We start from the raw sequence: 14297 nt of genomic DNA on the forward strand, positions 1-14297 counted from the left end.
AGCATCCTCTCGTCGGGTCCTACCCGGTAAAAAAAACTTCTGACTTTGTATATCGTCTTTTAACCACTTCATCTAAGACATGGTCATTACAACTTGCATTGAAGAAAATTAATTGGTTTTATATTACCAAGTAACAGATATTCTAAAGATATACACAGGCTTTCACTCTTGAGAACATCTAGGAACAGCGAGTTACTTCATCATACTCTTGCATATTGTAACTTGACCTTTGTTGTTGCATCGCCACTGCCTGTAAATAGTCATTTGCAGAAAAATGTACATTTATTTTAGTGCTGGTGTACCAGACTAGCTCGGGAGGATCAGTTACACAAAATCCATTAGATATCTTATTAACGGCACGTACCACGAAACTGTCTCTTCTGCTTCATCTTCTCTATCACGATATGCTTCATTCAATATTCAACCAAAAGGCTCGATCATACAGGCTATTTAGTCTCGTTACTCCTCAGAACCTTGGTGGTTCCAGTATCTCGATCACGGGACGTTTACGAAATAAATAAACTGCATACGCCAAAGGGTCTACGCAGAACACTTCTCGAAGTCCAGTCAGCACCAGATATATAATCCGTTCTGAAAGAGAAAAGAAAGGTAGATACTGTAAATGACATTATTTAGCATTATACAGAAGTAACTTTCTATCTCACTATATCAAATAATTAACTATAAAATTTTATACATTAATGTTACATATTAATTTCTATTGAGTATACGTATTAAATTGCACACTGTAAGCTACTTATCACTTCAAATGTGACGATCTTTTTAATCATTATTTTTCGATGTATACTATTTTATCTAAAGTGATGCCTTTATATTCATCACCAACACAACTGGATTAATTTGGCCAAGTTGAGGAACATCACTTTGTTTATGAGAGATATCAAATTTAGGCCGAAGGCCAAGTGCTGGGACCTAAGAGATCATTCAGTGCTGAAAGGAAAATTGAGAGTAAAGGAGATTTTAAAGGTGTTAAGTTAAAGTCCTCCTGGGCCCCTGTAGGCTCACAGGCAGGCGCTGATCTCCTGTTTCTTAGGCCGACAGCCAGTGGGGGTCAGGTCCCAGTGCCTATGACACGTGGCCAGTGTGTTGCTAGGCCCACTGTTTAACTCCCCTGCCCGAGGGCTGGTACCTATTCTCCTACTGAACCTCTCGGTTTTTTTCGGACCGTTAGGTTGACGGGCTGCCAGATTTTTGCAGTGGCGCAATCTGAGCCATCAGTGAGCGGTGGGATTTGAACCCCGGCCCTCTCGACTGGTGGCCGAGAATCATAACAGGAGGAAAACCTAGCAGTTGCACAACGAAAAAATTGTTAGGAGAGGGTGGAAAGAAAGATGGAAGAAAGAGAATATGGACGGAGGTACAGTAAAAGGAATGAAAGAGGTCGCAGCTAGGGCCCAAAGGGATGCTGCAAAGAACCTTAAATAATGCCCGGAGTTCACCGCGTGATGTGCACTGATTGCACTACCGCCCTACGGAAATCACTTTGCTTAGAGAACTTGCCTAGCATACTAAATGTGTGTAAATATATAGAAATCTCAATGACCACAGGATGCTCGAAATTTTGAGATATATGTTAGAGTGGTATTTAGTATTATTAATCTATGCTGTTATCAACATCATCATAATCATTATTATTATTATTATTACTATTATTATTGATGATGTCGTTGTACTATTATTACTAGTGCTTGTACATTATTATCATCATTATTGTTATTTCTGAAACATGCACCAAGACGGCCCCCTTCAACCAACCACAGAGGGCATCTTTACTGCCAGATTGACGGCGTGGCGATAGGCTTCCCTTTAGGGGTTCTATTTGCCAATTTCTACATGAGTGTCGTAGAGGAAAGGGTTTTTCAATAAGATCCCCTGCCTCTTCAATACCACCGCTATATAGACGACATCTTCATAAGAGTGGACAAAGATGGGGCTCTGAAACATTCACAAGGATTTTCGAAGAATGCTCCGTCCTCCGCTTCACGTGCGAACCCCTCCCTGGACGTTCAGGTACAGCAAATTCCAACGGGTTATACCAAGGTCTACAGACCTTGGGTTATACCACCACGGTTTATATAATGCCTACGAGCCCTGGTCATGCCTTATTGGGTCCAGCGAGTGCCCAGGCAGATATAAAAGATCCGTGGTGGGTGCCTTCGTCCGTCGCGCCCTCACACACTACTCCACATGGAGAGAAACCACGAAAGAGATCGAAAGGTCCACACAAATTCCCATCAACAACAATTTCGTAAATCGTACGATCGAATGACCAACCCGAGATTCCATAAATAAAAGGCACCTGGAAAGTACGACGGACAACAACAACGGCCAAAGTGGGTCCATTTAAACTATACTACAAAAATTGCATGCACCAAAAGTATATCCAAGATGAAAAAGTTATCAGGAAAATAATAGATGAAAATGCCTCCCCTACTGTAGAAGAAGATAAGATTAACCTCACAATTTCTTATTAAAACATGAAAACTAGCCAGCTACTTCTTAAAAACAACCCGGCGCCCCCAAAAATGTCTTTGAAGAGAGGCAGAGTGCGGGTCCCTCGGTGGCCACGAGTAGTGTCATCTACGAATTTGCATGCCCGGTGGAAGGATGCCACCACTCATATATCGGGATGACCTCTACAAAACTCTCCAAGCGTTTCTCCTGTCACCTTCAAGAAGGGGCCATCTTTAACCATTATACACAAAATCACAACAAAAGACCAGAAAGAGCTGAACTTATAAAGAACACAGAAATTATAGACCAAACACCGGACCGACGACGCCTGTGGTTTCTCGAGGCACTCAATATATTACAAAAAAAAAAGAAAAAAAAAAAGCCAAGCATTAACGACGGCATATCACCCGGCTGGCCTATAATGCCAACCACACCAGTGGGGGTACCCGAGCAAACAACTACCTCCAACCAGGAACACCGGTTAGGCCTAGATCACAACGCATCCGGGCCAGACTTCGTCATCAGTCCACGACCAATCAGAATTCAGCCTTCCAACCTACCCTCCAATTGTAAACACCCCTCCTGCTATAAATACCTGTGCATCATGTACCTCAATCCATTTGTTTTAGTATTCTCTTAGATGACCGCCAGAGCGCGTGTCGACAAGTTAGAGGGAATGAACCTAAGACAACAGAAATCTTTATATACCGGCTACATGCAGATGAAAGGAAGACTGTCAGACAAACAGAGAAGAATCTATACAGATTCAACGCCGTTTAAGCAGCTATAATTTCCAGCGATACTGCCCTCAGAGAAGGTCTCCTCCTTATTATTATTATTATTATTATTATTATTATTATTATTATTATTATTATTATTATTGATGATGATGAAGTCGTTGTATTATTAGAATTACCTTCACAGTATTTTTAAATCGTTAGATTTATCTATGGAAGGCAATTAATCTGTTACACAGGAAGATAAATTCGCCAACAACCTTATTTCCAGGAAGTACATTAAAGATTTTAAGAATAAAGACGATTATGATAGTGTTGTCTTGTTAGCCACATCTGGTGCTGAGGTTGCCTCCCTTTCTCCCGTTCGGGTATCTCGGTTGCTTCCAGTAACCGCTGTTCCGGGCGCCAACTATGCAGCTGATGACCAGCAAAACGACTGCATCGAGCAAGGACCAATTAGACGTTCCAGACGACTGGCAGGACGTTCATCAGAAAACGACGGCATTGCCTGATCTATGTTCGACGACCGGTTCCATAGTCGTTCATCAGAAAACGACGGCATTGCCTGATCTATGTTCGACGACCGGTTCCATAGTTTATAAACAGCTTCGCTTGTTTTGAGTCCTTTTGTGTTTACTTGGTTGGAGTGCTACATCAACGCATCAGATTGAACAGGGGAAGCGAACAAGTTCCCGGAAGCTATCTATATTGATTTAACTTTTAAATATATGTACATATACATAACTGTGGATTTGCATTATTATTATTATTATCATTATAAATCGTCCCTGACTCAAGAACGACCTTCGGAGCCCCGGTCGATGCGACCCAATGAAGTTCCCGAATTAATTACTGACCAGATCCTTAATTAAGGAAATTTGGCCTCCGAGAATTAACACGCCTTAATATTTTACTTCCTAGTAAGCCCTGGTGGGAATTAAATGGCTTTAATGAGCTGGTAAATACTACTTAATGACCGTTAAATAAGCAGCAGATCGGTGTGCGCTTTCGATGAGTAACGAAAAGTTGTACAAATAATATATAATTATATAAATTATTATATGCTATCACATTGTCATTAACGTTAAAGATAACAAAACAAAAGTGATGATATATCAGAAGTAGCAATAATATCTAGAATAATTTCAGCTACGAAAAGAGGTACTAGTAATGACTATTCTTGTTAAAAAGGAAGATGGTTGCATCGCGCGAATTAACCTAACACTGAGTCTTCTCAATTTTTCTTATGACTCGCTTTACCGCTACATTAATATTTGTCAACAACTGGCTAGTGTTCATATTTCGGCAAAGAGAAATATATAAAAAGCGTTCGTAGAGCCGTTTTATTCGCTGTTTATATATTTATATGTTTCTCTTATTAGAAACATGAGCACTGCCCAGTTGTTGATGAATATTAACGTGGAAGAAAAGCGAGTCCTAAGGAAAATTGAGAGGATTCAATATAAAATTAATTTTTAACAGAACATGCTTAAGAACGGGTCCACTTCCTTCCTAACAGCAATCCTTATTACTGCCATTAATGTTATTGTTAGACAACAAGAATACACGTAACAACTACAATCATTTTAGCAACAGTAATAACATTTATGTCATTATAGCTGTTTTCTTGGTTCCTCTGAACACGTTCCTGTTTTGCCCCGCTTGTTACTCAGTCGAAGCAGCAGCAGCAGCAGTAAAATCAGCAGCAGCTGTAATAGCAGCTGTAATAACAGCCGTGATAGCAGCAATTTCAAAAGCGGATGCGTCAGCGAACGCAACGCTTCGCCCTCGCGAGCTTTCACAAGAAAAAAAAAAGGAAATGAAAAAGTAGAGGAGGAAAATAAAGGGGAAAATGAAAAAGCGATAATTCGCAATCGAGGCTAAATGAGAAGGACAAGCAAATGAAGCGGCAAATGACCCTCGGGAATATCGCCCAGATTGAATTTGCATTTCTAATCAACTCTTCGACATAATTCACTCATTACAAATGAAGTGGGTTACACATTTTTCCGTCATTCATATACTCTTTTTTTTTTCGAGTCCGTACACTCTCACTCTCTCTCTCTCTCTCTCTCTCTCTCTCTCTCTCTCTCTCTCTCTCTCTCAAGGATTGTTTCCGTTTTCTCTTGTCTCATCCTAATGATTTCATTTCATCAGAGGAATTTCTTTTAATCATTTTTCCTATCTACCGTACGTTTTTCCCTCTGTTTCACAATTCATTCTATTTCCTTTGCGTACTGGTTTGATTAAATTATATGTACAGTCTATTGTCAATGGATTAATCGTATTCCGCACGGCATATCTTCTATAATAATTATCAAAGATAATGTTTATTGCAAATTAGTTTATAGATTTCATCAAATCTATTTTTTATCCTTAAAATAGCTTTTGGAAATCAAATTTGTCTTGAATTGAACTGAATATAGATTTTTGGCCAAAGGACAAGCACTGGGACCTATGAGGTCATTCAACGTTGAAACGGAAATTGAGAGTAGAAAGGTTTGAAAGGTGAAACAGGAGGAAAACCTCGCAGTTGCACTATGAATTAATTGTTAGGAGAGGGTTGAAAGTAAGATGGAAGAGAATATGAAAGGAGGTACAGTAAAAGGAACGGAAAGGGTTGCAGCTAGGGGCCGAAGGCACGCTACAAAGAACCTTAAGTGATACCTACAGCGCACCACATGAGGTACACCGACGGCACTACCCCCATACAGGTCAAATTCGTCTTGCAAATGCCGAAAATGATATTGGTCATCATCGCTAGAAACGAAGCAGTCAAGATGTTTCATTACTTTTCGTTTAGTATCTGGTAAATCCGCCTTGGTAATAGAAAAATATAACTGAAAATATTCCAGCGGGCTGTGAGATATCAACAATACTAGCAAATAAGATCGTCACATTTATTCTAATCATATTAAAATTAGAATAATGAACTCACTTTCTTTTCTTCTTTGTCTTCCAAATTTTTCTTCACTATTATCCTCACGCTAAGTTACATCATAGTTCCTTTGACTTACTTTCCTACACGGTATAAAAGAAGCCTAAACAGAGAGAGAGAGAGAGAGAGAGAGAGAGAGAGAGAGAGAGAGAGAGAGAGAGAGAGAAAATAAACTCATCCACACCTGCAAAATCAGATCGTCGTTATAGTCTAATCGGATTATCCTACTGATCTTGGCTTAACTTGCTTTCTTAAACACCACAACTGAATAAAATAAATATGAAACTTCAGAGTGTACCTCCCTCCCTCCCTCCCTTACACACCTGTGCTGGAGTCAGTTATTCATTTATTATTTTTCATGTGTACGAAAATGCCCTTGATACTTGTATGATACCTGAAGCATAATAACAGTGGGAACATGATATTTATTTTTATCATATTTCAAATATACAGCCTTAAATTTCCAACAATTTAAACTACCAGAATTCACGCAATTTAAGATTCAGATTCTTACATGATACTCCAAATAACACTGATAAAAGGGAAATTTATTGAAGCAAATCTTATGGATTAATCAGAAATGTTTCAAACTCCTAAGAAAATTCAGATACCAAAATACTTCAAAACTTAGTCGGGGAGAGAGAGAGAGAGAGAGAGAGAGAGAGAGAGAGAGAGAGAGAGAGAGAGAGAGAGAGAGAGAGAGAGAGAGAGATTACCAATTGTAATGTAATGCAAAGAAGAATGACAAAATATTGAGAATTAACTCCGAATTTTGAAGAGAGAAGCATTGATCCACAGTTTCAACTTGTAAAATACCCGCGATCCCAATCAATATATTACTAACATTATAATGCTTGATCAGATCCAACAAAAAAGTTCAAAAGATATGGAATCTTTGTTCACTGACCTAGCATACATACTTTAACAGGTTAATCGTGAATGAACCCCGATGCAAATATATATATATATATATATATATATATATATATATATATATATATATATATAAACATATATTTATGTAATATATATTATATATATTTACTTATTTATTTATAATTATGTATATATATACATATATATGTACATGTATATGTATATGTATATATATATATATATATATATATATACTGTATATATATATATATATATATATATATATATATATATATATATATATATATATATATATATCCTTCATATTCTGATGATTATTATTGCACAGCATGAATGAAGATTTACAGCATATGAAACAAGCTAACATCCCCCACTCACTTGATACATGTTATTTTGATCAAAAAGCACATCTCTGATTGTGTATTACTGATCTGCAGATAAAAAAAAAAACATCGCCTATATCTTTAAGTGGAGGCATACCCTGATCCCAGTGCAAATTAGTTATAGATTAGTTTTATTCTTACTTTTAAAAACCGCTCAATCACAGCTGATAATAATGGGCCTGAATACGTGTAGAATAATTTTGATATATGATTTGTTTTAGTTTTATCAGTGTCATCTGACGTCTCAGTCACTATGTTCATCGACGCTGTTTATATCTTTCTCATCTTTTCTGATTATCCAAAAATGTTCACCTGTGAACAGCTGACAATATACTGTTAAATTTTCATTACTGATATTTAGCATAAGTCAGCGAGTCTGAAAATATTATATATAGATACTAGCGAAATTGATCATTTTGTTTCCCAACGAAAATGGGAATTTTTTTTCTTTTAACGATTTCATTAAACTTAGTTGGCGCCATGACCAAATTAAAAATTCCCATTTTCACTTTAATATTTTCTCAATTTTAGGTTTATACCACAGACAAAATATAAAATTCCTGTCTTTCAATATTCCTCATTATTTGTTCTTTATGTGAGCTGTTATATTAAGGCAAATGAGCAAGGTACGTCAAACAAATTGTTTGTTAGTTTGAGAGAAACATAATCCAGGCTTTATCGCATAAGTTTTTACACGTGAACTTGTGCTACGGGGGGAAAAGAAGACCTTTAATTATCCTCTTTGTATAAGAAAGGTCATGTTAGGTGAGGGGGTTCGATAGGAATGCCACCAAAAAATAAACCTTGATGAAGAGAAATATTTTGAAACGAAAGAATATTTACAAACGGGGAGAGAACCATGGTTAACGCGTTAAGAGAATCTTAAAATATAATAATTTGGAGAGCAAAATCTTAAATATAATTTTAGGAGTAAAGACATCAATAAGATGACAGGAAATAGCCTAAACAATGACTTGTAACTTGAAGTGAATTAGTGTATTCGAGCCTACGCAATGACCGACGTGAACACCAATTCCGCACATGCGCGTGAACAAAGCAACACAGAAGGTTATGTGGAACAAACACGCAGTCACTCTAAAAAAAAAAAAAAAGCAAAAACAAATTAAGCCAGCGCCCAAAAATGGGTGAAAATGACCCACCCTCTCTCACACAGAGAAAGAGTGAGAAATTCTCTGCATCGGCCGTCATATCATTTACATGTAAATACTCAATTTATGTTGATTGTCTATTAACCTTTCGGAATGTGCACAAGGACGCAAAATGACGTCGGACCGAACAGGTGAATTTCGCTCTTCGGTAGGCTTTCCGTAAGGGCGGATTTCACGGAGCGATTTGGACCGCTTGTTTGGCGCCTCGGGAAAAATCGGCGTTATTTAAATGGCCAAAGAGACTCATTGTATTTTGTGCATCGCTGGAATACTTAGCTCCCGTAAAGCCCGAAGAGTAAAAGATTAAAAACAGAGAGAGAGAGAGAGAGAGAGAGAGAGAGAGAGAGAGAGAGAGAGAGAAAGTAAGCGTTGTTAATGCAATCAACGTGCATGCGTTAAAGCTATATTCCTCCAACATTGTTTAGCTTCATGGAACAGGTTTATTCAAGCCAAGTTTTTTTTTTTTTTTTGCAGATTTAATCCCTAATCTGCATTTTTCCCTTCTCCCTTTCTCTTGCTCTGAAAATACTTAATAAAGGAAAACCATCTGCTGTCAGGCTTGCATTCAAATATAATAAAAAATATATATATATGAGTCGATACTGTCTTCCTGCCCTTTCCATATTCATGGAAAATAAAATGTGAACAGTGGTGCTAATGATGGTTACTCACCATTATTAACCCATTAACGAAAGAAGAAGTATATGTGATTGTTATTTTATTTTTTTTATGATCCTGGAGATGAGGAATGAATACAGCTCCTGATATGCTGAATAATCAAAAAGACGATAATGGCTGCGACCAAAACAATGACCTTGCAACCTCATTTCATATCCCTGTTTTCTGTCGACTGGATCAGCTTTCTTTCAAGAGGTAGGTCTGGTGCTGCCACCTGGATTTGGCAACTTTCTCCACCCCTCCTTTCCTTCTTTCCATCCATGCGGGGTTAAAAAGAAGGGGCGTAGAGCAGTTTTACCTTGACCTTTTATAATCTCTCACCCGTAGGAGGGTAGTGCCGTCAGCGCACCTCACGCGGTGCACTGTGTGCATTACTTAAGATTCTTTGCAGCGTCCCCTCGGCCTTAGCTACAACCCCTTGCGTTCCTTTTACTGTCCTTTTCCAAGTCCTCTTTCTTCCATCTTGCTAACCACCCTCTCCTAACAATTGTTTCATAGTGCAACTGCGAGATTTCCTCCTGTAACACCTTCAAACCTTTTTACTCTCAATTGCCCTTTCAGCGCTGAATGACTTCATAGATCCCAGCGCTTGCCCCTTGGCCTAAATTCTATGTTCCATTTCATTCGTTTCATAATCTCTCGAGTGTGTTCATATTTCATATAGGCATTGTAAGTCCCATTACGTACTGAATGTATCTATATAAATTTTATTTTTTGAGATGATGGTAAGTATCTATTTACATATTTCCAGCTTTTGTATTATTCGGTTTATACCGAAAAACGTCACGCCAGTGTCACTATCTTGTATAGTTTTGCTAACTGACGAGACAATAAAATCAACGATTGCGCATTTCATGAATAAATAATATGCAAATTTTAAAATACCGGTGTATTAACATTTTACCGACGCGTTTCCATCAGTGATATCAGCTGCTGACATTTATTGTCAGTTCCAAAAAAACAAAATACACATACAATAACATTCGTCTCGAAGGGGATATAATCTCTAATAAAATCTTAATACGAAGAGGACATGTCCACAACAAAAAACACCGTCAGTGAGCGCCGATGACTTCTACTTACGAATTCAGTGAACTTAGACATTCCATTTTACTTAATTCATTAAACTCTACACATAGTAAAAATTCTTCGATTATGACAAGACAAAACTAATTCTCGATAAGTCAGGAATCTACGGTGTGTGTATATGTGTATATATATATATATATATATATATATATATATATATATATATATATATATATATATATATATATATATATATATCTAATCACCTTAGAATTTCATCAAATATATTTTATTCCATTACTGATATAATATTAGAAACCTGTTAACCTTATATAAAACAAAAAAAAACTAAACATTTCTTAAACTCAGAACCAAAAAAAGAAAAAAAAAGGAGTCGAAGCAACGCTAACGACATAAACAAATCATTCAACGGAATCGGAAACAAAGGAAGCAAAGGGCTGATAATAAGTCAATCAGCAGCCGTGATCATCATTATGGTCGAATGCCAATTAACTCCTGATTGCTAATGGCAAATAAATTCGTTCGCGGACAGGAATGAAAATGGCACTTGCAAATTCCACGTCCGAATTTTCAATTCAGTTTTAGTATGTAAATCCCTCTGCGTTCAGATTCCTAGCAGGAATTCGGGAATGCATTCCAAGCTATTCCGAACTCGCGCTAATTCTGTATTTCGAAGTGGCAAAAATAAGCGGTATTCTAAATGTTATATGGATAGCATCGCTATGTTTGCGTAATATCTATTATGTTTGGTTCTTCTTTTGTCCGTTTGGCAGTCCTAAATCAGACATAATTTTTTTTTTGTTATTAATTTCCTTTTAAAATAATTTACGGCAGTTAGAATACTCTTCTTTCTAATTTCAAGGCCCGACCGGAACGGAAAAATTTACAATGTGTTTTGTGTCTCTTATGAGTTGGACCTAGGATTGCCAACCGTCTCGGATTCTCCCGTATTCCTGTATATTCTCCCGTCTCCCGAAATGGCTTCAAAACCTCCCGGAATTTTCGAAAAATATCATGTTTTAAGTAAAATGGAATTTCCAATTTTTTAAGAAATTGTTAGCAGTGGCCCAAAGAAAAAGTGTAATAATATATATATATATATATGTATATATATATATATATATATATATATATATATATATATATATATATATATATATATATATATATATATATAATATATATATATATATATATACATACATACATACATACATACATATATATATATATGTAATATATATACAGTATATGTATATATATATATGTGTGTGTGTGTGTGTATGTGCGCGTGCGTGCTCCCGATCTCCCGGATTTCTAGATCAGGTAGTTGGCAAGCCTAGAACTTGGACCTGTGGACGTTTTACAACGGCAACAGACTTTGAGAATGAAACACCCGTCGTCAAACCTAACCTAGGACTTCTAAATCGTCGCCTTACAACCAGAACCAACCTTTTTCCATCGAATGCTTATGTTTTAAGGTTCTGTTCACTGATTCATTCACTGAAGCTAACTCGTTATTCATATTTATGTGTTCTATGAATTTAACTTTACTCATATCTACTTGTTGGCTCAACTCTTTCCTTCTTCTACGATTGCAGACTTAACAGCATTTCCAGAAACACTGTTTTGGCCCGTTGCATAAGAAAAAATTATTATAGTGAAAAGTTAAAAAAGCCCAACCAAAAAGTACGTAAAATGAAATCTAACAGAGTATGCCTGAGTACGGCTTATACTGAGGCTATTAGCCCACTAAATCACTTTTTGTCCCATGAGCAAAAAGACAAATTACACCGAAATTCTCTTCGTGTACTTGTAATCTGCAATAACAAGGTCGTTTTATCAGGTCATAACGTTATCATCCGTCGACGTGTTACAAGAAACTCAACGTTACATTGTGTATAACGTTACGGGATTGCGTGGGTGCTCTAATTTATTAGCTATTTATGTACACAACTGAATTCGGGAGTCGATAATCCACAAACTATAAAATCGAAAAATAACAGACCGTAAAAAAAAACAACTCAGTATCAGAATACAAACATAAATAACGTGCGTGCGCAATGATGTAAAAGTAAACCATTTTAGTTTTCTGTAAAAGAAAACTATTGTGACGACTTTGTCTGTCCGTCCGCACTTTTTCTGTCCGCCCTCAGATCTTAAAAACTACTGAGGCTAGAAGGCTGCAAATTAGTATGTTGATCATCCACCCTCCAGTCGTCAAACATTCCAAATTGCAGCCCTCTAACCTCAGTAGTTTTTATTTTATTTAAGGTTAAAGTTAGCCATAATCGTACTTCTGGCAACAACATATGCCACCACCGGACCGAGGCTGAGTTTCACGGGCCGCGGCTAAGAGTTTCATGGACCGTGGCAGTGAGTTTCATACAGCATTATACGCTGTACAGAAAACTCGACTGCGCCGAAGAAACTTCGGCGCATTAATTACTTGTTATATAGAGAGAAGAACGTGAATAATTCAAGGCGTTTCTTAGGCACGTATTTCTAATACAGTGGTTCTTCACTCGTTTCATTTCATGAACCCCCAGCCCAATATTAAAAAATCATCATGGACCATTTCTTCTTGTGTTACGACAAATCAAGCATAGACAATAAACATTATGCATTGGAATACAATTCTACACAAGAATTACAATTTGAAGATAACCATATTTTCTTAATATGAATAATGTAATAAAATGAATGGTCAATTATTTATCTGGATGAAATTGTTCTTACTGCATCTCAGTAAATTTAAAAATATATGTAGCGATCTCCAGTTTAATACCAAATATAGTGAACATCCTCTGGACCACCGAATATGTCACCATGGACCACTAGTAATGAAATGGAATATATAGAATTTTGGCCAAAAGGCCAAGCGCTGGGACCTATAAGATCATTCAGCGCTGAAAGGGAAATGGACAGTAAAAAGGTCTGAAAGGCGTAACAGGAGGAAAACCTCTCAGTTGCACTTTGCGACAATTGTTAGGAGAGGGTGGAAAGGAAGATGGAAGAAAGAAAATGTGAACGGAGGTACAGTAAAATGAATTAAAGGGGTTGCAGCTAGGGGCCGAAGGGACGCTGCAAAGAACCTTGAATAATGCCTATGGACACCCCGTTGAGAACCACTGTATCTAATCGATATGATGCCGACAGTTCATCTCTGAATGAAGATGAAGTACAATCATTAAGAGAAAAGCGAAAAATATTGGTATTTCCATAAAGACCAGCTTATTCCCACCTTTTCTGAGGGATGTTGAATTCCCGCATAATTCACGAGAATGTGAATGAATAAGCTGGCGTAACATTTTCAAGATGGGATGAAAGGAACAGAGATAACCAGGCAAGAAAAAAAGCTGTTAAAAATTCACAAAGTCAATGAAACAAACAAACAAATAAAAAGGGAAGCAAGGAAGCATGCAGTATGTGATCTTTACACATAACGGGTGAAAATGATCTACACGGTATAACAGCAATAAGAACAAGAGAGAGAGAGAGAGAGAGAGAGAGAGAGAGAGAGAGAGAGAGAATGTTCTGCATTTGCCATCATATCATTTACATGTAAATGTTCGAGTTATGTTGATTGTCTTTTAACCTTTCGAAATGTGCCGGAAGACCGGAGTGATTTAAGGTTGTCAGTCGAGTTTCGACCTTGAGGAGGGACGCCCTAAAGGTCAACTGACCGATGTGTTGTCGATCGGTCGTTTCCTCCCGCGGGAAAAATCAGCGTTATTTGAATGGCCGACGGGACTCGTAGTATTCCGGGGTTTAAAAAATTTACAAAAACGGAGTATTAAGAATGGAGAGAGACACAGAGAGATGATAATAAATGGGAAACATATATGCATCATAAAAGGGAGGAGGGGTAGCCTATAAATACATCAATCATAATGTATCTGGAATGCTGCATCACTAGCTCGTGCCATCACGGAATCAGATTTTCCGGGAATCCTGAATGTACTGAAAT

Source organism: Macrobrachium rosenbergii, chromosome 19 (assembly GCF_040412425.1).
Source record: "Macrobrachium rosenbergii isolate ZJJX-2024 chromosome 19, ASM4041242v1, whole genome shotgun sequence".
Taxonomy (NCBI): domain Eukaryota; kingdom Metazoa; phylum Arthropoda; class Malacostraca; order Decapoda; family Palaemonidae; genus Macrobrachium; species Macrobrachium rosenbergii.